Raw genomic sequence first — 26,650 nt, forward strand, 5'->3', positions numbered from 1 at the left:
TTCCAGAATGAAGGATCCAATGCAGATTTTCAACAATGATTAAATCATAGGCTTCTGGAAAGAAGTGTTTGTAATGGAAAAGCTGACACAATATTAACAATCAAAGTGTGTGTACTCATAATGAACAATTTGATAATGTGTCTTATAATGAGCTACAAACTTTTTTGTGCAGTAGAAGTGATGGTGATGGCAAGACTAATTTATTTAACTTTTGTAATTGTAGATTAGCACGTACATTTCTTCAGCTGTTAAAATTCACTTACAATTGTTTTAGCTTTCTAAAATAAAGTGTGTTTCTATTCCAAGGTTATTATGGACCTGCTAATGGGGTATTGACTACTGTTTCTTGTCATCCATCTTCTGGTGGAAAGCTGGTCATTACTTTTCACTAAATAATTCCCTGTTATCTACACATTCACATAAAATTCCTTTTAAAAGGAATTAATTCCACTCACCTTTGAAGATAGCTCCAGCAACAGCTAGTGTTGAATAGCTATTTTCTGTATAGGATAAAATTACATTTTAGGGATTCACCAGGATTAAGAACTGTTTTCTTAACTTGAGATTTATCAACCGTATGCATGTCTTCAGACTTGAAATTTGGGTGCTATCAACTCAACTGATAAGGAAAATCTTATATAAAATTGCTTAAAAAATTAGTTGTGGGGGAATGTTTCATTGAAATGAACTGTTGTTGAGAAACTCTTGAGAAAGAGTGAAGTTGAAACTGTAATTCTTTATTTGGATTTCTACATTCTTCAAGTAAAAGCTGAAGAGAGGAAGTTTCGAAGGATTTGGTTCTATCAAGCTGAGCACAAGAAGCAGAAAGTACAAGAAACATTATTTTCCCCACTTTTTCAGTAGGTCTTTGGGATAGTATCTGCTTTTATTAGAGCTCATATTCCCTTCTGTTTCCTGGAAAATCCCAACAATTTTGAAAAATGGACCCTCCTTAAATATATGTTTATGGTTGAATCACCAAAGGCTAAAGTCAAGCTGCACCTTAGAAAGTGATGCTTAGGAATGAGCTGTAGCTCTCTCTTGGGTTAAAATATTAATTCTCTGGAATTGCACTATTTTCCTGAATTCAAGTGCATAAAATCCCTGCTTTGATTATCAAAGAGTGACTGAGCACAGAGACACAATTATTTTATAATATTTTTAAAACCTCATAAACATATTGATTTACACTGGAAGAGCATCATCAGAAAGCTTTAACAATCCAGTTCATATTCTGCTTAAACTGCACTTTAGTTTTCTGATGAGCAGCTTTCAACAGAGCTGTAAAAGAAGGGATGAGAATACAGAGTAGAGCATTAAAGGTTTCAGTTATAGAGAGAATGTGCTCAGTGCTCAGAAATTTCCCAGATTTCTAGACAGGGTGTAGAACCTGTAACCAAACCAAAGGAAACTCTTCGTCATGCAAGTTTAAAGTTAGCTTTATCTGTGATCCTCCATTAAAAAACATTCCCAGTTCCTGACCTCAGTTCCCATGACAATCTGTGGCAACTCCAAGTTAAGAGCTAAAAGCTTTGTGAGCACCGTTTAAACGTGAGTGTTCAGCTATAAGATACTCTTTGTAGTGACTGACCTTTATTTTGTTACAATTCTCACATTTTGAGTTTTCTCAACAGTTACTGGTGTGAGAACTGGACAGATTACATAAAGAGTGAATTTACTAAATAGACATACTCTTTTTTTTTTTTTTTTTTTTGTCCCTATCTTGGGATTATCTGAGACTCTGGTGTAGTCTTTCAGCCTGCTTCTATGATAAGATTTTACCGATTTTTTTTCCTGCTTAAGAAATTTCTTTCAAGTTAGAACACAGTGAAAGGAATCATGATGTTCTGCAAAAGATAGTTCCTTATGTTTAGTCAGCTATAATCAAGTAATTCTAGTCAATACCGAGAAACAGACTTAACAGTGTATTTCTTGTAGCCATTGTGCCTGCAAGTTTTCTGATAGGCCATTGTACCCACAAGTTTCTAAAAACTGGGAAGATGAAATAGAAATTATCAAATGAATGAAATCCATATTTAGGCACATTTTTTTTAAAGCCACGCTGCTAAAAATGTGTCATTTAACCTGCACTACATAAATCAAAGCTATTGATATGTGTTTGATCTTTCATTCCCCTGTGAACAAAAGTCATCAGGATAACACTTTGAAATTCATAGTGTGCTGCTATTCTCTAAAGAGATGCTATTTTGGAAAATCTGATATGCCTCCTCCATAGAAAATTATTTCCACAGCTAATTGTAAGATTCTCGTTTGACCTCCTATGATCAGTCCATCAGTGGGGTGGTGCCTTAGTTGACTTCAGAGGTGGTAAGATTTCCTAGCCCTCAAGTGCTCTGCTATGGTACTTTGAACTTTTTATCTTTAATCATACACTTGAAAAAAAAAAAAGTGAGAGATTCTCAGGCATTGATTTTGAGCTGTGTGGTCCCATATATTCATACAAGGCATAAGGGAACTGAAAGGAGCAGCCTATGGAAAGGTGCACAGCAAGAAAGGTAGAGGTTCTCTTACCTTATCTTGCAGCTCTGGAGAGAGATCAAAGCAGGGGAAAGTCCTGCAATGCATGAACACTGTGGGGATGTCTGGTTGCCCTGTGCATTATTCCCCTAAGATTTACAATTCTTATGGCAGCAGACTTTACTACTCTGATAAGGAGTAAGTTACTCTGTTTAAGTTGTTTTGCTGCATGTTAGATACATCACCTACATCCCATCATGACTCACCATGCAGAACTCTCTAAGCATGAGGGAGATTCTAAAGAAATGAGAAAATAATTCAAGATTGCCCTTGTCTGCTCTTGGTATTTAGAAGTTTTTATTCAAGTCCTCCAAAACTTGCTTTGTTTCTTGACTAACTTACGAACAAATGGTGCAGTAGAGCACCAGAGGCATCACAAAATTTACTCAAAACCTTAGGGACTGAAGGTAGAGGTTTGATTTTATGAAAATAACTGAAAATGTTCTGCCAATATTCCATGAGCTACAATACTACACTGCTTTTACTGTGTAAACAGATTTTTAAATTCATCTTATTTTCCATGAAAGGAAGAAAATTCTCATTCCATTTACATGCTAGCAAAGAAAACACAGTAAGGTTCAACAATGCTACATTTGCTCCCAACAAAAAATAATGCAGTTGGCTCATTGGATGTTAACAAAAATATTGTCACAGTTGTCATTTTTAATAGGAACAGTATCCAGGTCTTTGATCTGTGACATGGCATAGAAAATATTGTTGACTTACTCTGCTAGGAAAATTAATAATGCATGTTATGGTACAGCATGTAGTACTGCAGAAAGAAATTATTTTGAGAACCATTTTGGTCATCTGCTTAAGTAGCTGTGCTTCCTGTTATGATGATCTACTTTAGCCCATGGTTTTCTCCTGTGCATAGTGACCAGAAAGAGTTAAATCTTATTTGCTTTGTTACTTGCATTTGTCTCTGTCTCTACTAACCTGATTTTCACAAGCACTACAAATTTGTGCTGTCTCTGGATGGAGCACTCCTTTCTGCACATCTGCTGCCTTGTACCTGCACCCACAGTGATGCATGAAGACAGCAGACCAATTGTGCACTGCCGAGAGCAGAACTCCATGGTTTATTTGGGGGAAGTACTTCATCTTATATCACATAAGGTCCAGACATATCTGCTTTTTAAAATATAGTTCACATTCCCCCTGGGACTGTGGAAAAAAACAGATATCAGAGTATTTTATTTGTAGAAAACATGTTGAGTACCCAGACAGGATGAGCCAGAATTTCTTCTATTTTTTACATGTATCTGTATATGTATATCTATCTACATTGATATCTATATCATCTATATCTATATCTAGTCTACATAATCTATATCTATCTAGATCTATTCTCATTCATTTTATTCTATCCTCTGTTTACCATTTTTTCGTCATGCTATATTTTTCTTCACACACTGGGGAAAAACTGTGCACTATCTCGAGAGATAAGTTCCTTGAAGATGGGTGAATGTTTTTAGCTCCCGTGCTTGGCAAAAAAGAGAAGGACAAAACCAATTCTGTCCATCAGTTTACTTCCCAAGCCCCATGTACAGAGAAGAGTTTTAGACTGAATCTTCCTTTGTTTCAGAGGACAATGTTTATAACAACATCTAGTCTGTCATTCCTTCTTCATTGGTTTGTCTGGAACTTTACACAGAAGGGTTTCTATGGGGCATAGAATTGTTTGGTTTGCAGATAAAAATGTGTTTGAAATTAGTGAAAGTGCAACATAAAATGTGGTCTGGAACACCTTTTACACTGATTTATAAGCAGCCTCATCTCAATAGACAATTGTGTCCTGTGCATCAGAGCTTTAAGGAGCATAATTTTTATAAATTTTTGTGAGGTTCAGCTTGGGAAATCTCAGTCTGTTCCCACAGACCACCTGGCTGTGGAGCAAATGTTTTTTAAAGCCACTGCTTCTCAAATTTGATTTGTTGTGGTTATTCTTTTAAAATCCTTGTGATGAGATGATGACAATATCCAGGCAGTTTTGTCAAAGAAATTATGTTTGCTTTGTCAGTTCTGTGATGAGAGAAATAATGGTAAATCCAGGTCTGGGCAGATCAAACTGTACTGAAATCAGACTTTGCATTCATTTCAAAACAAGGGGGTCAGCCAAGTAAAATGTTGGGGCAGCCACAGTCAAAGCATTGGCATAATAGAGTAATCCCACAGAGTCCATGGAATATTTGCAAAGCCTTTTCTCAGTTATTTTTCATGAAAGCCAGCCTCCCTTCAGATCCCTGAATACCAGTATTTTTGTAACTCTTGTGTTAGCACTGCTGCTCTAGTGCTCTCAAAATCTGTATAGTACAGCTTCGTGACTGGCAAATGCAAAAGAAAGATGCCAGAGGCATATTTCTTGCTGCTGAAAGAAGAAATTTGTGTTTCCACATTTGAACTGTGAGCTGTGGGCTGTTAGCAGGATACAGGAGAACCTGATACAGCGCTACTGCATGTAGCCTGCTCCTTTACGATGCTTGAACAGATCAGCCAGGCACTTAACCACTCACAAAGACTCCCAGCCACCAGGGAAAGCAGCTATAAGTCACTAGATAAACTATATCAGTCAGAAATTATAATATATTAACATAATTTTGTAATGTATCTAAGCCATTAAAAATAATCTAAAATAAGTATGAGAAGCTGTTAACTGGCCACATAAGAAGCTTATTTAGATCTGCAATGCATTGTAACTTAGAGGAGAGCCAAAATGAATGAAGTTGAATTTGTCCTAGGCTTGTAGTTTTGTATATTTTGTATTTTTGGAAGTAAGTGGAATACTGTGAAAAGGTACAAATCCTACCTTCTTACTTCCTTCTAAGTATTACTGAAGATTTGATTTCTACCCAGTATCCTCACACAACTAGAATAATTTAAGCTCTTAGAAAGCCTTGAGGGATCACTCTTGTAATCTGGACTAGACTACAATGGGCTGTAAATCCCCTGCTTCCTCTAAAGAAGTAAAATGTGAGTGCCAGTGGCCAGGAAACGTGTCAGAGTGGTCAAAAAGAGAAATAATATTTCAACATTGTGAGACAAAATTAAACTTAGAATGTACATGTCTCGTGTGCTGGCAACTTAGTTTGGCTAGAATTACTTTGTTGCTCTTCAGTTCCAACAAAGTCTTTATCTGAACAGCAATGTGCCCCTTTGTTTTACAGCACCTGAGGTAATTGTGCATCTAATGTTATTGAGCTCAGCAGCATACAAAATTGATACTGCTGGTAGTACATGAGTTAGAGTGAGGGAATGATGTTGCTCTTTTTATCTCTATTGTTAGAGGGCATTGTATAAAGAATATAAAAAAGTGTGTGGGTTTTATACTATATTTTATTGATGTTTCATACAGTAAAGAAAAGTCTGGTAACTAAAGAGACTTTGTAGAATTAGAAATGTAGCAATCAGTCTTCCCTCATAGTCACTTTTATTTGTGTTCTGTATATGTGGAGAGACTTCAGGCCTAGCCTAATGCATTACTCACTGAAGAATTTTTGCAAGAAATAAATTCAATAATGAAGTAGTTGGAAGCCCTGTATATTCACATTCGTAAATGGGAAAAGTATCAGCAAAGGCATGTTGTTATTGATTTTGTAATAAGCTGCACTAATTAACTAACTAATAGGCCAGCTGGAAGTCAAAATGGATTTTTTTTTTTCACACAGGTTGAGAAAAGCAACATTACCACTGGAAGTATTGGAATTTTGTTTTATTTCAAAAGCATGAGCTAGGAAAATAAACGAGTCCAAAGCAATTGTGTAGTATGGTTTTCCAAAGATGCAATAAATAAACTGAACCTCTGCAAAAAAACTTTTCTCTGCAAAAAGGTATGTGTTTCTGCCTGACTTGTTTAAATTAATTTTCTTTTCTGGGAGTGCCATCCATTATTTTGACATGTTTTATGGTGAGTAAATATCCTTGATTGCAGCTGCATACCAAAAGAAGGAGTTTCACCACTTTTCACAAAAAAACCACTATCTTCAGAAATGTCAGAGACCATTTAAATGTCATTGCTTGAGAAAGTACCTCAAGAATGCTCCAAAATGGGGGTTTTTTTTGAGATGTCAACTCTTGAAATAATGATAATAATGATAATACTAAAAATGTATGTCTAGCCATATTGGAATCAGTTTTATACAGGTTTTATTGTATGCAAATGAGAAATATATTAATCATGTGCCCAAAGCCAGAGTGCCCCCATAACTAAGAACATTTGAACATTTCTCACAGAGAGAAATTCTCATGTTACTTTATGAGTAAGATTGATTTGACTGATTTAAGTTTGGACTGATTTAATTTCTCATGGATAGAAAAATAGGACACAAAAATTGCTTGTAGCTTCTTTGATTCTTTTTACAGAAATTTCTAATGTAAAACTCCAGTACTCTAGGCTTTTGCCTACCAAAATCTCCTATGCTGAAGTCCTGACAATATATACTGAGAGTGATATAACTGATAATAAAGGAACAGGGGAAATATGCCTTCTCTGGCAGAGGTTAATTGAATTTGTCCTTTCTGCTTTCCTCTTTCTAGTTCCCAGTTTCATGTTTCTTCCTTTTTCCCCAGGAGGTAGGAGGATGTGTGAGCAGGCTGCAGTGCTGTCCTTCATCATTTTTTGGAATACTTTTTCATTTTGCATGTCACCATCACTCTGTGTGGCCTTCATGTCCTGCAAGAGTGTGGAATGTTGTCATGCATTTCTGCATACTTCATGTTTCTTGAGAGCAGATTTCTTGTTTGTGAACTCTGTTGTAGGTTTTATTGATCCTAATATTTTATCTTCATTATTTTGACTGGAAAATATTAGGAAAGAATGAAAATGGCATTATAGGCAGACCAGTCCAACTTATGAGGTTTATATTACATTTATTTTTCAGAAAGTATTTTCAACTAATTTTTTCAGGGGCACTTTTTTTTTTTTTTTTTTGGGGGGGGGATAGAAATGTCTTTCCATGGGGAAAGCTTTCATTACTGCACTGGAGTTTTATTTGTTTGGGTTAACAATTCTTTTATGATTCTGCTGACCAGACATATGGTATACCTTCCTCTTAGACAGGTTTTCAGAGTTATTTAACACCATAGATATGCCAATCACAAAGCTTTTTTCCAGTTTAGATCTGTGTTGTTGCTGTACTGTACAGTACACATTTCATCATGTGTATAAACTTAAAACCACTCAGCAGTGCCTCTAAGTAGTTAAAGCAAACCTTCTAAAGATAAACTGAAAAACTATCAATTTCTTGTAGAACAAGAGTATGGTGAATTGTCCAACTGGATCTTGCAGCCTTTTAGTTAAACTGATTGTGACTGTTATAGTTATATTGTCCTTAAAAAACACTTGATGTCAGTTTTATTCTTCTGATAACAAGGATGCTAAAGATACTAAGACTTTTTGAACTAGAGGTTGCACCAAATACCTGTTTGCATGATGCCCAGTTCTCACAGAATCTGCATCACTTTGCTCACAGGACTTTAGCAAAAATCTCACCAGTCATTCACCCCAGATATTTTTTATCACAACAGTGAAATGAAACACTGACTACCTCCAGTTGCATCAAATCTGTGACAATTCATGTAATTTCCTTGCCTGCTATCCTTCCTTTCTCATACAAAGTTTGTAGTTGTTCCCATTCCATACTAGATAAGAGCAACAACAGTAAAAGCTGAGAATGTCTTTAGTCATTATTGTTTCAGTTTGTCAAATAAAGATTTACAGACCCTGCTGAGTGGTGATAGAATGGATCAGATGGATCATTAAGGCTCTTAATAATATATAACTTGTCATAATTGGTTTTGAAACTTCAGCCAGTTTTGGTCTGTGTTTCTTGCTTTCCTATGTCAGCTCTGGCATAGTTCTGCATTCTTATGTCACTTTTCATTTTGTTATTCAGCTTGGATGTAATTTATAATTAAAAAAACCCCAATATTGATTCACTGACTTATTGATCTGTTCACCAAATAGTTCAAATGAAGTCATTACCCTACCAACCTCTGCATTTGCTATTTGCTTTGCTTTCATTTTACCAGTCTGGGTACTGCAGAGTTTTGTTTTTAAGAGGTGTGAAAAGAATTGGACTTGCAAATTATAAGCATGCTGTGATTCTTTATGGTTTTTTAAGACTTCTCATTTAAACATTTAAGATTTTTCTTCCCTCCAGGATAACTGTGTTGGAAAAGACTGTTGATTTTGTACAAGAGATATAGTATTAAAGCCCTCCTAGGGATTAGTATCACACTAACTTTGTATGGGTGTTCAGCTCCTCTGCAGAAAAAATTTACATTTCCCTTTCATATTTGCAAGGTTTACAAAGATGTTTTTCTAGGTTTTTTTGGTAGAGAGATAACGAGGAAAAGAATTCTATGAATTCCCTAACAAGGTAAAAAGACTTTTTGTTTCTAAAGGAGAAACAAATTTGTTCCTTTGGCCTTCACTCGTGTTGCTCCATCAGAAATGACCACACGTCTGAGTTCTCAGTTATGCCTGTTCGTCTTGGAAGAACATAATTTTTTAAAATGAAACTGCATGATAACCTGTAGTTTCTGAGCAAGCCCTTTCAGAGCACCACAAATCACTAATTACTCTGCAAATAAAGATCAAAATTAGCCAAAATATAGATTTAAATCAGGTTTCTATGACTAAAATATGGAACAAAAGGGTACATATTTATTATGAAAGAAATTTTAAAAAATAAGTCTAATTCTTTGTAAAAAATAGAATAATTTTTAAAACCAATGTGCTTAATTGGGACTTTTGCTTGCTTGGTAATATTTTTGAAATGTGAATACTGTGCTTTTTCTCTTCAATTTTTTTTGAAGTTATCTCATCTCCGGTAGCTATAGCACCATCTGTGAGACACAGATAGGAAATCACAAAAAAAAAATATCTCTCCATGTGCGTAGATATCAGATACTTTCTGAACTTTCATTACTTTCATTACTTCTTTTTGTCCACTTCATCAGGAAAAAAAGGATTTGACAAAACCATCCATCATATTTGTGTCAGTGCCTAGAGATGGATACATAGTGTTCCTGTGTATCTGAAAATTCTAGTATGTCTACAAATGATAGAGAGAAGATGAATGTAAAATTTTGAGGATGTTAGAGCATCCTGTTGTTCTTGTCTGGCTGTTCCAGTAGGAATTTTGATATCAGGTAATTATTGAGAAGCTTATATATGTTTTTTTTCCAATATTAATTCATCTCTGGGAGAGCTGGATGTAACATGATCATCTGTAAGGAGATAATAATTTTATACCTTTCCTCACCATAATAAAGCCATAAACAACAGATAAGTCTTTCCATTGGGCTAGCATGTCAGCGATCTTAGATAACACTTTGTAATTTGTAATAAAAGTGTAATTTGCCTTAAATCTTATATAAGGATTTGCCATTTGCAGGTCATTTATTAACACAAACATAGGAGGGAACATGTGGGTGGTTTTTTACTTTCTGTTCTCAGGTCAGTTTTATAGTTTCGTAGCATAATTGACTAAAATAGAATAATTTTTGATCTACAGCTCTGTAAGTCAAAAAACAATCAGTGTTGTAATCTTAAATTTTTTTTTTTTTTATTTTTAAATTTAAGACTTCCTGTATCAGCATGGTGAATCTGTAAATGATTTGTGCTCCGGTGTATGCACTGGGGGGAGAAGGGCTTGGCATTTTCAGAGGTGATTTGTAGTCTGAAGTTGAATAAGGTAAATATACAAATCTAAGTCACAATATTGTCCAAAGTCCTGATGAGACCATGCAAGGTGATGTGCAAAATTAATGTAGGGCTAACTTAAAATTCCAGATAAAGCACAGTGTATGATGGTTCAAATTTGATTGTGACTGGGGATGAGAACCCAGCAGGTGTCTCTATGATTTGAAAGGGTCTGATAAGAAGGTACAGAAAAACTTCCATCACTGATCACTCTACCAGGTGCCTGTGGGTGAGAAACAGCACTGGCAACTGAGAGCATGGAAAATTCTCCACAGATTAATTCTTTCCCCTTGATATTATACTCTATTCAAGTGCAAGGTGAAACTATACCATCTCTACTATTTTTTTGGCTTCTTTTTTTGTACAGACAGCCTGAAATGCTGAAAAAGGAGTGTCCTGGTTTCAGCTGAGGGAGAGTTAATTTCTCCTCAGTAGCTGTTGCAGTGCTGTTTTGGATTTGGAATCAGAATCATGTTGATAGCACACTGATGTTTTTGCACACATTTGTTTTGCTAAAATGTGTTTCCCCTAAGTCAAGGACTTTTATTTCTCTTGTCTCATGCTATGCCAGTGAGGAGGAACACAAAAAACCCCAATAAACCAACCAACCAACCAGAAGAAAAAAACAAACCAGGAAAAAGCCTCTGGGAGGAAGCACAGCTGGGAGAGATTACCTGAACTGACCAATGGGATATTTCACACCATAGAATGCCATAGCTGGTATATAAACTAAGGGAGTTATGTGGAAGCAGGAGCCAATCTGGGTTCAGGGAGGCAGGGTCTGGCATTAATTAGAGGGTGGTGAGCAATTACATTGTGCATAATTTTGATTTTTTTTCCTCCTCTTTATTATGATTTACCATTATTATTGTGTTTTACTTTATTTTTGATTATTAATCTGTTCTTATCTCAATATAGAAATTTTACTTTGATTTTCCTCCCCACTGTCCATGTGAGGAAGTGAGTGAGGGCTTGAGAGAGCAGCTGAACGTGTTTCACCTCCTGCTGGGTTTAAATCATGACAAGATGAAATATTTTTCTCTGTGCCATAGCTCTTGAAAGTGAACTAGATTATCTATACTGAAAGCAAGTAAGCTGCTTTCCTTTCAGCTTATGCAAGGACTTTGTGTTATGAATTCTGTGTTTTGGCAGGCTTTCCTTTTCTGCCTTTAACAATGCATTATCAGGTGATATCTCATTTCCTACTTAATACTTTCAGATATGTTTGACAGTGGAAGCAGTTTATAGTACTTATTATGTGCATGAATTATATCTTTAGCTGTACCTAGAAATCTAGATGCTTCTTTAATTAAAGTTTCTGCCAGGCTCAGAGTCAAGATTAGATTTGTATGATGAGTCTGCATCTTAGATGAATATCCATTGTACCATGCAATTGAATGTGCTGGGATGAGTTGCTTTCAATCTATTCTTTATTTTCTATAAGTAATTAAGTGTCCATAGATTCAAAGAGTAGCTCTACTTACCTGGAATATGTTAGAATCAACCAAGTCCATACTCACCTGCTTCAGAGCAGATGCATGAGTCTGAGCAGTTCTTGCTTTGAATTGATGTATTTAGAGAGCTTAGTCCAAGGAGAAAATCTTCCATAGAGCATTTTACATTTTCTTCCTTATAATTTTGCAATGAAAAAAGGTATTCAGGAAAATTCCACATATCTGTAAGTACTGCTGTGCCATGCTTGTAATTGTCAGTAATCAATAGCAGTTTTTCTTGGTCTGGTCTTTGATGTCACAGATATGCTGACAAAAGCATTTGGTTATGTAAAAACCTGTGAGGAAAGAAAATAACGTGGATATATTCAAATAATCAATGTGGTTGTTTAAGTTAGGCAGCTCTCCCTATCCTTCCTGCACCACTGGGGCTTGTTCTTCATTTCTCCAGATGTTCAGGATAGGAGATTGCTTTTTTCTTCTCTGAATCGCACAAAGCAATAGCTTTCTTTTCTCCATGGACTGCAATCTAGATCTAAGGAAACTATTATATTAGCTTCAGCCTAAGATAGATCGTTGAGATTGGGATATGTGAATGTTCATCATGTCAATGTGTAAATTTCTCTTTCTGTTTCAGTTCCTAGAAAATGGAAGACTTTGAAAGGGGAATCAATATGTTACTCAAGTTTGGAAGGTAACGACCTACAGAATTACACTTAGAAATATTTGTTCTTGTTAGGATACTTTTTGTAGACTTTGGGATATTTCCCTTCCCCTTTGTGAGGTGTTGAAATGCAAGGATTGTTTTTATTTGTTCTATGTCATTTACCTTGAGTGATGGCTCATGTAATTAAACAGAATGAAATCCTGTGTCTGATTACATTTTAGGAATCTCCTTCCGCTTGGGAAATAATACTGCATTCACTTACTCTGAGAAAAATGCAAGATTAAATCCTAACAGGTGTTTCCTTAAGGGGAAAGGTTTTGTAGGTCTCTTGAGTTCTCAGGTTATGTGACCACTGTATTTCTCAGACTGAAGTAATATTTTCTTTTGTATAGTAAAGGAAATCATGTTTTCAAACTCTCAAGTCTGTTCTAGTGTTTTAACTACTGATCAATGCTGCTGTGATTTCTTTTTAAATATTTCTTTGGACTGTAGGGAGTTCAGGTATAGATGTAGCCTGTTATGTTGAAGATATTTATGTCTAAACCAGCTGATGATTTAGAAATTTTTTAAAATTATCATCCAGTTGTTAAGATTATGCACAGTCTTGGTCAAAATGTAGGCAGTACAGGGGTTAAAACATTTAAAATAAATTATTGCATAGGAATTAGATTAGATTCCATGTCAGATTTGTTATTACACTTACGTGTTAAATGACATTTTAGTTAGAAAGCAGTAGAAATTTCACTGGGATCCAACACTAGTGCCATAAACAATTAACAAACACTCTTCTTACTCCTGGAATTAACTTTAACTTGTGTATCTATCCAGAATTTGTCCTCGTGAAACTTCCTAGGAAAATATTTCTGAGCAGAAGAGTGTTTAATGTGTGCTTGTGTGTGTGTGTTGAGAGGAATGAGGTGAAGAAGCTAGAGAAGGGGAGATGAGTGAAAATAGATGAGAACATCAGTATGGCTAGGGAATGCTAAAGGATCTCATATCCATTTTTGCACTGTAAACACTACACTAGACATTGCAAATAGCAGCTCTATCAGCAAATAACTTAGCAAATGATTCCTTGAAACCCACTGTCCTTTGCAGCGCTGCCTTGTTTGTAAGCTCCTATCATTTATCATGGGAGCAGCTGTCATAGCAGGGCTACAGGCTGAGACAATCTGTGAGCCAAATGCTGCTGTTGTATGCTTTTGTGAGATTTAGCTTAGATTGTTCTGATCCGATCAGGATAGATTCCATTCAGCATGGAAAACAGTCTTAACAGGAAGGACTTGCTGGGAAAAGATCAGCAATATATTTGCAAAACGAAATTAAATGGATTCAACAAGAACAAGGAGGAAATCAAGACCGAGTATGAATTGGTGAAGGCCAGTGAAGTCTGAGAAGAATTGAATTTGCAGGGGAATTGACATCTATAGTGCCTAGGTTTTACTGGAATGGTCATCCCGATGTAGTAAAGGAGGAAAAGTCAGCAATATTTGCTTTGCAAAAAGACAGACACTTTTAAAGATCATGCCTATATAAGACCCATTTTGGAAAAATGCAATTCCTAGATTACATACAGGGATGTACTTCTGTTTCTGGTTATGTGGATTAGAAGAATCTAGAAATTTTTACACTGCCTCAGAATCACAGCCTCTCTGAAAGCAGACAAGTTTGTCAAACACTTTGGGTGTCAGGTTTTTACTAGGGACTTCAGAAGTTATCGAATCTAGATTCAAATTCTTTTAAGTAAATAAAAAGAATTAGCATAATAAATCAAGTTCTTTCCTGTAGCAAGGTAAATGTATCTTTCTCCTTTCACACTGTTGCGTACCTTATTTCCTCTTTGTAAATTGTTAGAGTCAGCACTACTAAATGTGCAGTGGAAGTAAGAATAAAACCCCACAGTTTATCTTGCAGAGCTTCACTGAATCAGAGTGAAATCTGTGCTATCCCTGTTTTATCTGTGCATTATAAATTCTCCATAAATTAGTTGTTTTAAGACAAATGAGAAATTTTAGGTTACTGATATGCAGCCAGTGTCATAAAACATGCCCAGCAAGAGGGGCCAGGGTTTTTCTCCAATTCACCTCAGAAGACTGGGGAAGAAATCTACAGTGATGTAATGGCAAGCACTGTTTTGATTGAGGTCCTATTTTCATGCAAACTCTTTAAAGCCACCTGATCTTGCATACAAGCTGGAGCTAGTAACTAGGCCTGCTACTTTCATTAAAATGAAGAAAACGTCATTAGCTAAAAGTTACATTTTGTGGAAAAAATAGAATATAGGAGAAAGAATAGAAAGGATAAATCTAGTATATGGAGTTTTTTGTCATGTAATGGCTAGAACTAGTCCACGAGCTGGCAGTCAGTACTGTAGAAGTGAAGTAAATCAAAGAAGATGGTAGAAGTTACTACATTTGCAGTTATTTATTACCCTAGAAAATGGGAAACCCAAGAATTTGGCCAGAAACTTAGATGTATAGCTTAAGTTTTTAGTGTGATGTGCCTCACCTCTGAAATAAATGTTTAGCAGCTGATATTGTAGAATAAAATAATACATGTGGGAAAAATATTTGCAACTGTTCTGTGCTGCGGCTCTCAGTGAACTCTTGCCATATCAAAAATTGTTGTTGCTTATGTGCAACAACACATTCATATTCATTGCTGTATTTCCTTGCTACAGGAAAACTGGTTGTTAAACTAAAAATTTTGATATGTGCTCTACTAGGTATTGAATATTTCACTTAACTAAAATTTGAAAGTTATATATATTCTATTATTTATTATTAAATACAAAACTTGTACCTTTACAAACAGTTTTGTTTGCTTTTAAGAATAGATTCAGGAATATCTTTGTATGCACATGGGACTTTTAGTTTTAAAGCACAGTAGTTCAATAGTATTACAAGCTACTTAAAAAAATCTTTCATGTCTCTGTCACCTACAGCCTGAGTGTTGTCTGTTGTGGAGTGCTCAGTGGAAAAAGGAAATTTTACCTTGAACTCTTCCTTGCAAACCCCTTCAGATTTCTGGCTGTACTCTCGCTCTGCAGGTGAGAATTTGTATTTATATGCATCATAAAGCAGAAAAACATGATTTTGTAAATCTGAAAGGCTTATAAAACTGAATGTCTAAATACACTTGTTCACCATGAATTTTGAATGATTTAAAAGGGCAAGTGATCATTCTCTACTGGATTTAGTTTGCAGTATGATCTTACTGACTTCTAAAGCTTCCTATCTGAGTAAGCACAGACTGCACGTTTACTAGGGATTTGGAAGAAAAGACTCATTTGAACTGACATCCTCCTTGACCAGTTGATTTCTGGAGGGATGGAAAATGAGAATATATTTTATGAAACCAGACTTTTTTTAATTGACTTTTACAGCTCTACCGTGGTAGAGAATAACAGTGTGAGACTTCAATCATCATTAATAGTAATAGCTCATCCTTCAGAGAAGATGGCTACAATATAAGCCATCTGTACCTTCTCACATTGCCAAGAGAAGCCAAACCCTACACCAAGGAGGGCATATGTTCAGGAATCTCACAGGGAGTAAATCACATCCCATTAAGCCAGTGATGCAACTGTGAGCTTCTCCTAAATGCTATTACCTACCAATACTTACTAATCTGAATGAGCTGTGAAGGGGAGAGGAGACCAACATATGAGAAAATATTTGTTAGGAAATAATGTCTTTGATTGTTCCGTTCTGTCTTTCACAATACAACTGACCAGAAAGGTGCACGTTAAAATGAAAGTCCACTGAACATTTAGAAGGTTTTGCTCTGCTTTGCTCTGGTGAGACCCCACCTGGACACTGCTTCCAGTTCTGGGGTCCCCAGCACAGGAAGGACAGTGACCTGTTGGAGCGAGTCCAGAGGAAGGCCAACAAGATGATTAGAGGAATGAAGTATCTCTCCTATGACAAAAAGCTAAGGAAATTTAGATTGTGCAGCCTGGAAAAGAGGAGGCTTCAGGGTGACCTAATTGCAGTCTTGCAGTACCTGAAGGGAGTCTACAAAGGAGATGGAGAGAGAATATTTACAAAGACTTGTAGCACCAGGACTAGGGGGAATGGCTTCAAACTGAAAAGGAATAGGTTTAGATTACATATTAGGAAGAAATTCTTTACTCTGAGGATGGTGAGGCTCTGGAACAGTTTGCTCAGAGAAGATGTGGGTGTCCTATCCCTGGAAGTGTTCAAGCCCAGGTTGGATGGGGCCCTGAGCAACCTGGTTGAGTGAAATATGTCCCTGTGCATGGCAGCGGGGTTGGAACCAGATGACCTTTAAGGTCCCTTACAACTCAAACCAAAATATGATGTATGAGCTATTGATAAAAACATCCTAGCCACAAATGAAACAGAAACAGTGGTTTGTATGGTCCTAAACATATAAATTGCTTGGATATTGGTTTCCCTTGTTCTTATGTCAGAAAGACATGGTCTTCTGTGATGCAACAAATTAAAACAGGCTAAGGAAGGGGCTTTCAAAGAAGCCAGGCAGACCGGTGTGATCTACACAGATACAGTTGGTGGAAGATATGACAGAAAAGAAAGACAGGTATGAATTCGCAGATGCAATGCCTTGCCACAAGTAATGGCAATGACACCTTTGCAGATGGTCCTGATGGAGGAGGTTTCTTGTGCTTCCAGTTAGGTGGAGTAAGCTGTCTTGTATCTAGTACAGACCAGGTACCTCTGGTGGTTTCAAGCATTAGATTTGTGACAGTGTGAGATACTGTCTTGCCTAATTTTCCTTGCTGAGCAGACAGATTAATCTGAACTCAGTATTGTGCTGCAGCTGGTGCACGCTGATAAATAAGATGTCCCTGGACCCTCTGCAGGATACCACACGTGCTATAATCTTATATTTTCTGTTCATCAGACCTGAGCTGAATAACGTCCCTTTCATTAACCTGCTAGACCCTGTGAAAACATACCATTATTACTCTATGTGTGCATGTGTGTGTAGACATGGGAAAATATCACCGAGGCATTCCTTTTATGACTTGTTATAACTAGACATGGAAGTCAGGACAAAAGAATTGGTTCAGCTGAAGCAATTTTTAGTTCTAGGCAATAACATAGATGCTCTTTATTGCAGGATGTTATGCTCAGGTCATTGCTTTTAGCATTACCTGTGCCCATCCAGGTATTGTCAGACATGTCACAGACAATAGTGTATTTCGTTTTCTTCCATTGATGTTGCTTTGCAAACTTGTAACCCAGGATAACTTAAAAAAAATATAATTGGAAGACTTTTTGTCACTGCTGTTAGTGAAATTTTTGAGAGCTTTAGCAGTCATTCTAAAAAAATTGGAATAACAGTACTTTGGGAGGGCTGGCCAAAGCTCTAAATTCATTGAAATATGTGTCAGTCTTTTCCAGCTTAAAAATGTTAACTACTGCACTAAGGAAAACATGCAGCAAAATGTAAGAAAAATTTTTATTGACCCTTCCTGTAATCCTACTTCTGCTTTCAACTTCTGACAGTGTTTTGGATCTACATTATGGCCAGCTGAGACTATTAAGGTGAGATCTATACCTTGGCACATAAAGTATTAGACATGTTTATAATCTTAAAAGCCCTACATATATATCAATACAAAAACTTAAAGTACCAATAGCAAAACAAAGTATCATAATTTCCAAGGGGAGATGAAAGCAGTGCTTTTGATAATGTCTTAATGGAAATAGTACCCATTACTTCTTGTGAGAATATTGTTGTGCAAGCGATAAGAAAGCACCTCTTAACTGTTATGTGTAGTCTCAGTCCCATAAATATACATTCTATTTCCACTATATTCTTTGTAATAAGAAAGTAGCAAACAACAATTTCTGCAGCTTTGGGTTTGATTTTTTTTTCAGTTGAATTTGAAATGTGCATTAAAAAAGACAAAAGTTGTCGCAGAAAATTCCCATTAAGTTCTGACATAAAGTGAAGGAGTGCCATTCTAATCTCACAACTCTTAATTATCTTTGGTGGATAAAAGAGAAGTGGAATTTATACCATATTTGAAATATGTTTATATAAATACAGATATATAAACACATGAAATTGAAGAAGATAGCAGCCAGCCTCACTCAGAAATACTTGCTAGAGGATTGGGATGAAATTCACTAAAAATATTGTGCTTAGTCAAACAAACACCACAATTTAGATGAAGGAAAACAGCTATGCAAGGTGAGCTAGCCAAGCATAAACAGGTTAGTGAACATATTTTCTGGGAAGAAAACTTATTAAAAAAAAATTCCCCCCAAACAAACAGCTTAATTTTCACTAAATATGTGCCATTTTATTATTTCCATGCCACCATTAGCACTAATTCTATCACCTATCCTGCTTCGTCCTGCAAGCATTTCTTTCAATGTCTAGCAAAAGTTATTCACTTTCAAATCTTCTTCTGCTTAAGCAAATGGGGAGGAAAGGAACTAAGCTAGTAGACAGAAAATACTATTGCTCATAGGGCTCTGTTTTAGGTGGATTTTCTATTGGAATATCCAGCGTTCGTCAACCTCAGGCTACAAAAAGTGTTGCAAGAGCCATTTTTCCCTTCATGTGCCCTGGCCAGCTTTAAATTACCTATCTGGCTGCTACCTACATTTGCTACCATCTATCTCGTTGTCTTAGCCAGAGAATGTACTGGATAGTGGCCTACAAATAATTGTGCTGAGGTTTTCTATCATTATGTCCAGTGAATGAAACACTTTTAAAGAATATTAGAGTTTCTCAATGACTGGTTTGCACCCTCATGAAAACAAAAAGCCATTTTCTAAAGGTATGAATTCAATGCATCTTCCAAAAAAGTATTTATAGTTCAGCTCTGATAATTCTATCTCTGGGATATATAGAAGAAAATAAATATCCACAATTTTATTATTTTAAAAAGTGATCTTCAAAATATGTCATCTTGTTGCCCTAATGGGACAATCCACTTCAAACTAAAAAAGAGGTCACCTCTCAGAAGAAGTTTGGAACATGAGAAATGTCACCCCATAAAATGTTAGAAGCCTTCCAGGAAGTGCAGCCCTAAAACTGATGTAAGAAAACTGGAGAATTAGCAAGTAAAGCTCCTAAGCCATAGGCACAATAATAATTCTTAATAGAAAAGAGGACCAAATAGAATAGTTAAAACAATTTATGATACAATTGTCTATAAAAGAGCCATTAAATCTGAACAAAAAAAAGCCTCAGCTCAGAAGCCTGGGTCTACCCTAATAGAAGCACTAAATAATTACCTCATCCACTGAAAAAATACATGAACTTTTGGAAAAAGACTAGTATTAAAATGTTACATCACTGCAAATACCTATGATTTTATTCCTTAATAGTGGTATAAGTCAGGCATAAACCGGGACAAATGACATTATCAGGAAAACAAAACAGATCATTAACAGGACTGTAACTTTGCCTTGTAAAAGACACTCCAGCAGTCTTTGGTACTGCTTGAACTCCAGCTGTCATTGCTGCAGGAGCTATTGAAAGGTTTTATGCTCAGTACCATCTCTGTTACCAGAAGGACATGATGGTAGTCAAGGCAATTCCCCTGCTTAGCCAGCCATAAGAACATTTTCTATCCCCTCAAGCCATGTATTTTATGTATGATCTGATGAAAATATTTTTAACTAGTTTCTGTCTTCTACCTTTATGCATACATTTATGTGTCGCTGTTGAGCAGCTAGCAGAGTAATGAAGGCATCAGTTCTCAGTGGCAAGAAGGAATGACCTTTATTGTTTTGATTTCATCACATATATAGAGTTCTCAAAAGTCACCCAGATTGGTCAGTCAGAAGCCTTCCCCCAGGCCTGATTGGCCAGGCCTGCACTGCCCAAGTTCTGGGACACTGTTCCAACAACATCCAAACTTTATCTTTATTTACAAAACACAAGAAAACTTCTCATGGGAAAAACCTGTGCTAGCCACATTTATGAATTGTAGCCTCTGAAAGGATAGAATCATTCTGCCATGCCATAAACTTAACCCAGTTATTTTTGCTGATTCAATTCAAGTCTCATGAAAAACTCTTCTTAAATTTGGAAGGACAAATTTTACTTAAGATTTTCAAGTGCACACTAAAAGTTTTAAAACCCCAGCTGAATAAGCTGCTTGTGAAAACTGGATCCTTAACCCAGTTGTTTTTGTTGATACTGGTACTTTCCTGGGATCAGGTTCCTTGTATTGAGTAAGGATTAGATCTGGCTCTTCATGATAGAGAAAAAAAGAGCCAGAAAGAATGGAAAAAGTTTTGCTTTATTCATATATTTATTTAAGTATAATCATGGCAAATATAGTGACTACCACACTGCTTCAGCATGGAGTAAGAGTTTTGCATAAATCCGCATGTAGGAGAAAAACTGACTTTAGCTTATTTGATCTTCAGTGTTTCAGCTGAGACACCAGAAAGCAATATCTGATGTAATATCAATTCCTTCTTTGTACAGTCTTACATGACATTATTGACACCTTTGTAAAGATGGTCCGTATTCATAACAATGATAGAATTATTTAAAGTTTTACTTTAATTAATTGTGGCTGATATCAAAACACCTGCTCTGCAAGATACATATTACTGTCAATCCCTATTGCGCTGAACCCTAGGACATCAATCATACAAAATAACTGTTTCAGTAATTACAAAAAGGCATTTAGTGAAAAATGGTTCTCAAATTGCTAAGTATATCAGTGGGCCAAAACAAAAGGAATGGGAAAGAAAATGAAGGAGAAGACAAATTTTGTGGGGAATTGTTGCCTCTTGAAAGAAATTAAAAAATTGTGTCAAAATTGAAGTATTCAGGGGCTGGCTTTTGAATGCAGTTCTTTTTAATTTTTGTGGGGTTTTTTTTCCCCCACTACATCTGTGATATGCAAAGACATCATATATTTTCAAATAAACTAGCAAATATTCCTCAAGAGATGGTTTTCAAGCACCGTGGACCTCAGCTAGGATTAATGGTCTAGAAATCAGCCTGCCCCCCTAGTAACTCTCTCCACTGATCTAACCTCTCTGGAATTAATCTTTTATGGTCAGATTAGAAAGATTAAAATAAAACAGTGCTGAGTGTTGAGTGCTCTAATTGTTGTAATATAAAAGAGAGTATTTGAGCTCTTTCATTTCCCTGAACAACCCACAGAAACACAGTTTTAGTGGCAAATATGCTAGAAGCATTCTGTCCTTTTTGTAAAATAACTCTGTCCTCCTAATATAGAGTCTCAGTTCATCTGAAGCAGCTCTCAGACCTTTACTGAAAGGATTCCCTCTTTGGATTTGCAATCTCTTTTAGGGATGGACTGGTTGTTCCACAGCTGGCACTGTTATTGCACAGTCTCATTTTAGTAATCTATAATAGCCATCTGTGCACTCTCAAAACCCTTCCAGATAAAACCCAAGCATTTCTACAGTCCAAAGGTGTATACTAATGTTTCAGGGTGGATTTTTCATGAGTGTTTAATGGGGACATAAAATTATGCTGTAAGGAGAAATTGGCTTTAGAAGTATTGCTTCTATGAATTGAAAAAAAGGATACAGATCTTCACAGTTACCAATCTGAGCATTTTTTGTCCAACCTAATTTTATTTTTAACTGCTGAAAACCAGCAATTTCTTACATTGTAATGGTTTTCTAAGCTTCTTTAAAGAAGAGGCTATATAATTTCAGATGGACTAAGACAATTCATTGGGTAGTTAATTGTGATTCAAAATATATAATTTTTAGAAGGAAAAGTAAAATTTGATCCTGTATGTCTTTTACAAACCTTTTTCTAAATGGAGAGTGGAACATAGATTTCATAACTCTAATTGGCACAAGTAACTTAGTTTATTTTCATTTAGGTGTAAAAGATGAGTAAGCAATGAATACAGAATGAACTTAATGTTTTGGATTTGTGGGTTTTTTTAGCCATTTTCTTTTCAAAATTATAATGAATTTTAACTTTAAAAAGAAAAAAAAATTAGCACATATTCACAATTCTGTTAAGCCTTGTGCGTTTTGTCTGTAAGTTAACTTTGTACTGTACACTCAACAAATTTCCATATTCTTTTGTTTTGTTTGTTGGATTGTGCTGATAAACGGGTATAAAACAGAGTTAGAGATGCTTGTCTCTTGTCACAAGCTAAGCATTCTTTCAAATGCCAAAAGGCAGCAGAATTTCCATTGCAGATTTAATTTCAACAGTTGCTGACTCCAGTTCCACGTAAATTATGACTTTACTTGGAGACCAAGATCTGCTTTTGTTGCTCAGATCAGTGAGTAAATCTAAACCTATATTCCCACTGAAAGCAGTCAAAGCCAATAAAATGTTTTTTAGAACATTTTTCTGCAATGGATAATGATAGCAAGCTTTGTATGAGCAGCTTCCTCAGGGGAAGGCAGTAAAAGGAGAGGGGATTTGTCCTTGGACCTTTCCTATGTTTTATTACCTCTTTGTCCCAGGCTTTTCCAGCACAATTGCAGATTCTGCAGGGTGAGAACAGGATAATAAGGGAAATACGACGTGTCTCAGTGCCTTCTACCCTTGCTCATAAAGGAAGAATTTGGTTCCTTTTTCCACCAAACAGGTAGGTGTGTTGTTACCTCCTAAAGCCTCTGTTTCAGTGAGGTCTTTTCTGCATCTTCAGACCAGCAGGCCTTTGAGGAAGTCTTTCTACATTTTATGCAAAGCAAACCACTCGGTTTAATTGTATCTGAATTGTGTCTTGTTTTTAAGTATCAGTTGATTTCCAGAAATTCAGTAGTTCAGAAAGTGTAATATGATTGCTATATCTGGATGAAGTATTGGTGAATCCTTTTCATGCCTTTTTATGTCTTTTCACAGAGTAGTGACCCCAGAGAAGTTACTTGCTGTTGCTGTTGCACATCATATTGTGACAGTGTATCATGCATATATATTTGCTTCTGTGGCTAGGTTATGCACCCAAGCATGTGCACGTCATAGAAGTGACAGCAAGGATTCTAATACTCACATCTACTCCTGTTTTCAGAAGTGAAACAAGGATCAAATATTAAAATTCTCTTTTTTTGTAGCTTGGCCATAAATCCAGAGAAAATATTAGCAGCTAAATATGTTATTGCAAGCAGAAACTAATGACTCTGTTTTCTGAGCACAGAGAATGTAATTTTTGGGAGAATATTTAGGATTTTTTTTTCTTCAAAGAGGAAGGGAATGAAAATGAGCCATGGAAAAGTTCTCAGAGAGATGTGATTATATAGTCTACACTATGCCAGTACAGGAAAATAAAGGTGTTTTCTAAGAATCACGTAGAGCTTTATGAAACTTGCTTAATTACATAATAGATTATGGTTTTGTAACCGAATAGACATCCCATATAAGCCATAAACATATTGGAAGTTCAGGTCAGGAAAAGCCTCAAAGGTGTCTTTAAGAGTCTGATTTCTTATGGAAGCTCTGAAGCTGCCATTAATCCTGTCAAAATCTCAAATAACGTAATGTTGTAAAAGCCTTTCTGCCAACCATAATAATGATGTTAGAGTCATAGTAACTTTCTGTGCAATAATACTAGGTATTGTTTAATTTATTTTTTAATTGGTCACCAGGACATATCATTTATTTTAATTCCTCTTAAAGGTAATTCTATTTAAGAATTGCATCAGGATTTGATAATATTCAGAGACAGAAGTGAAATTTCTATTTTACCATAAAATATTTGTTGCAACTGCTATTACACTATTTCACTACCAAAATTAAAAAGTGACTTTTCCTATACCGGTTTGCTTGATTATAGAGCTATATGTAAATACAAAGTTTGTTGCTAGTTAGCAGTTTTGAACAGATGAACATAAAAATACTGTAGTGCACATTTCTCAGGTTATTCTGATTTTAAGATCTATAGCTGAAAAGACAAAACATAGAAAATGAAATTTAACGAGGTGAAAATTTATTACAGATATACACCTTCATTAAGATTTCTGTATCGAAAGATTTGCAGTCCATAGCTTCAGTAAGAAGATAGGAAAAATAAATCACTCTGTTTTCAGAACATTTTGATTTTACTGTTCTGGGAATTACCAGCCTTATTTATAGGTAGTATTCAATTTGATTTATTAAATGATTCTACAAAGAATGTTTTACAGTGCAATAAAATCATAGAGTTTAACACTAAGGTGACCTTTATCTGAAATATGCATATGAAAATGCTCAGTTCATTTAAGGATAACCATTATTATTTTTTAGCTACATTAAATAATAATTTCCATTTATACATCAGATATTGCTGATCTGCCCCAATAATTTACCCAATAGTTTATCATCCAACTTTACTTGGTGGTAAAATCAAAAATCTAAACCATGCAATCACTGTCATATGGCTTTAATGATTTGATGAAACAGTATTGAAACAGCTGAGAAAAATAGCTTCCTGTAACTGACATTATCATTCTGAAACTTCTGTCCAATTTAGTTCTTTCTATTTCACTGTATTATGCAATTTCATCTAATTTTTGCTGCCCATTTTGGGGCTTTAATCTATTTATCTAACTTTTTATATTGCTACTGAACAGCAAAATTTATGATAATCATTAACATTGAGATTTCCACTGTTATCCACTTTTCATAAAATGGTAAGTAATGAAAAAGAATTTTATTTGGGATCTAGAGCATAACTCTTTAGATCTGGTGGTGTAGAGATCAATAAAGATGTGATGAAAGTGAAAAAAATCGGTGCCAACGAAAAAAAGAGAAAAAAAAAGTTGAGAAATAGCACATTGAATTAAAAAAAAAAAGGAGAAACATCTATAGAAGAGTAGGGTACATCATCAAATGTTTCCTCTTGAGCAGCACTGCTCTGAGTGTCCCTACTGTCTGTCATTATAGGAAAACTCTTCAACTTTACTGATCCTGAGTAAGGGTAAGCTGCTTATTTTGACTTTTATACTTTTTTATTTGGAAATGCAAAGATCGGTTGCTACTATCATACTCATTGGCAGAAAGTAAGTATTGTTTCATTTGCTTCATAGAAAATACACCTTCAGAGGTCCCTCCCAACCCTAAGTATTCTGTGATTCCATAATTATGATGTAGTAGGCAATACTTTAATGAAGTCTATGTTTTACCCCTTTGGAAAATGCTGATTGATTGACCCTAGAAATAATGACTGGTAATTAATTTTTTATAGTGCCTTTTATTTCAAACAAGCCTTTCAATGGAGGGAGGTGCTGCACACTTTTTGAAAAACACTTATGTTCTCTTTTTGATGGAGACTGTGGGAAAAGTTCAGAATCATAATATTTTTGTCCAATTTAGTGAATGAATTAAAGAAAAAAATTCTTTCTAAAATAAGATTTAAAAATCTCTATTCTCTTACAGGCCTATTTTCACTCAGGTGTGGATATTTATATTAATATACCTCTGACTGATTTTTTTTTTCTGATTGTATAGGCTTTTGCTCTTTGTGCTACCTTTCCTACAGTGTAGTAGTGATTGCTTAAGAGAAGATGCCATCATTTCAGATACAAAGTAACTTCTATCAATTGTGCCTTAGAGAGACTCACCATATACAAAGAATCTTTTAGAATTTAATATGAGCATGCTGGGAATGTTTGCCCAATTAAAAAATGTATCCAAAAACCCCCAAACAAAAAAAAACCTCAAAACACAGAAAAAATATTTTTTTAAGGAGCTGAAATCTCTCTTCAGTGGTTCTCATGGCAAAATCCTAGGCAGCTCCTAGTTGGCATGATACATTTCTTTGGTATACACTTAAGATCATATGGAAGTTTGTTAGTTCTACACCTATACTATAACATCTACATTTGAGACCCAGCAGAAATAGAATCCTGGTGTTCTGCTTCTGGGCAGGAGGCTGATTCTTTGAAATGATTGAAATTTAGCCTGTTTGTGCAGCATGGATTTATCAGCAATGAGCCTTGCTTCCAGGTTTCCATTCCTCTCATTCTCTCCCTTTCTGTAAGTACACACAAATTTACAATATAGTTCACAGATGGCTTTCTAGCAAAAGCTTCCTTTGTGAATAAGACAAGCAAGAGCTTGTTTGTGCAGGGCACAAGGTACAACAAGTAATAAGAGACAGCTATTTGAGTAGTGTAGACCAGAGAAGGTCTCTTAATCAATCTAAAGGTTAACATAGAACCTTACAATTTTACTAAGAACTTTCCAGTGCTTGTACTCAGCCTGAGGTGCAAAGGGTAGCAACATCCCTTCATTCACTACCAAAATGAAGTGCTTATTTAATAGTTTATCAACACAGAGCAAGATTTAATAGGAAGCAATGGATCATACTGCAGTCAACACTTTAAAATAACATCTATA

This window comes from Lichenostomus cassidix, chromosome 4 (assembly GCF_008360975.1).
Source record: "Lichenostomus cassidix isolate B80296 chromosome 4, HeHo_3.0, whole genome shotgun sequence".
Classification (NCBI taxonomy): Eukaryota; Metazoa; Chordata; class Aves; order Passeriformes; family Meliphagidae; genus Lichenostomus; species Lichenostomus cassidix.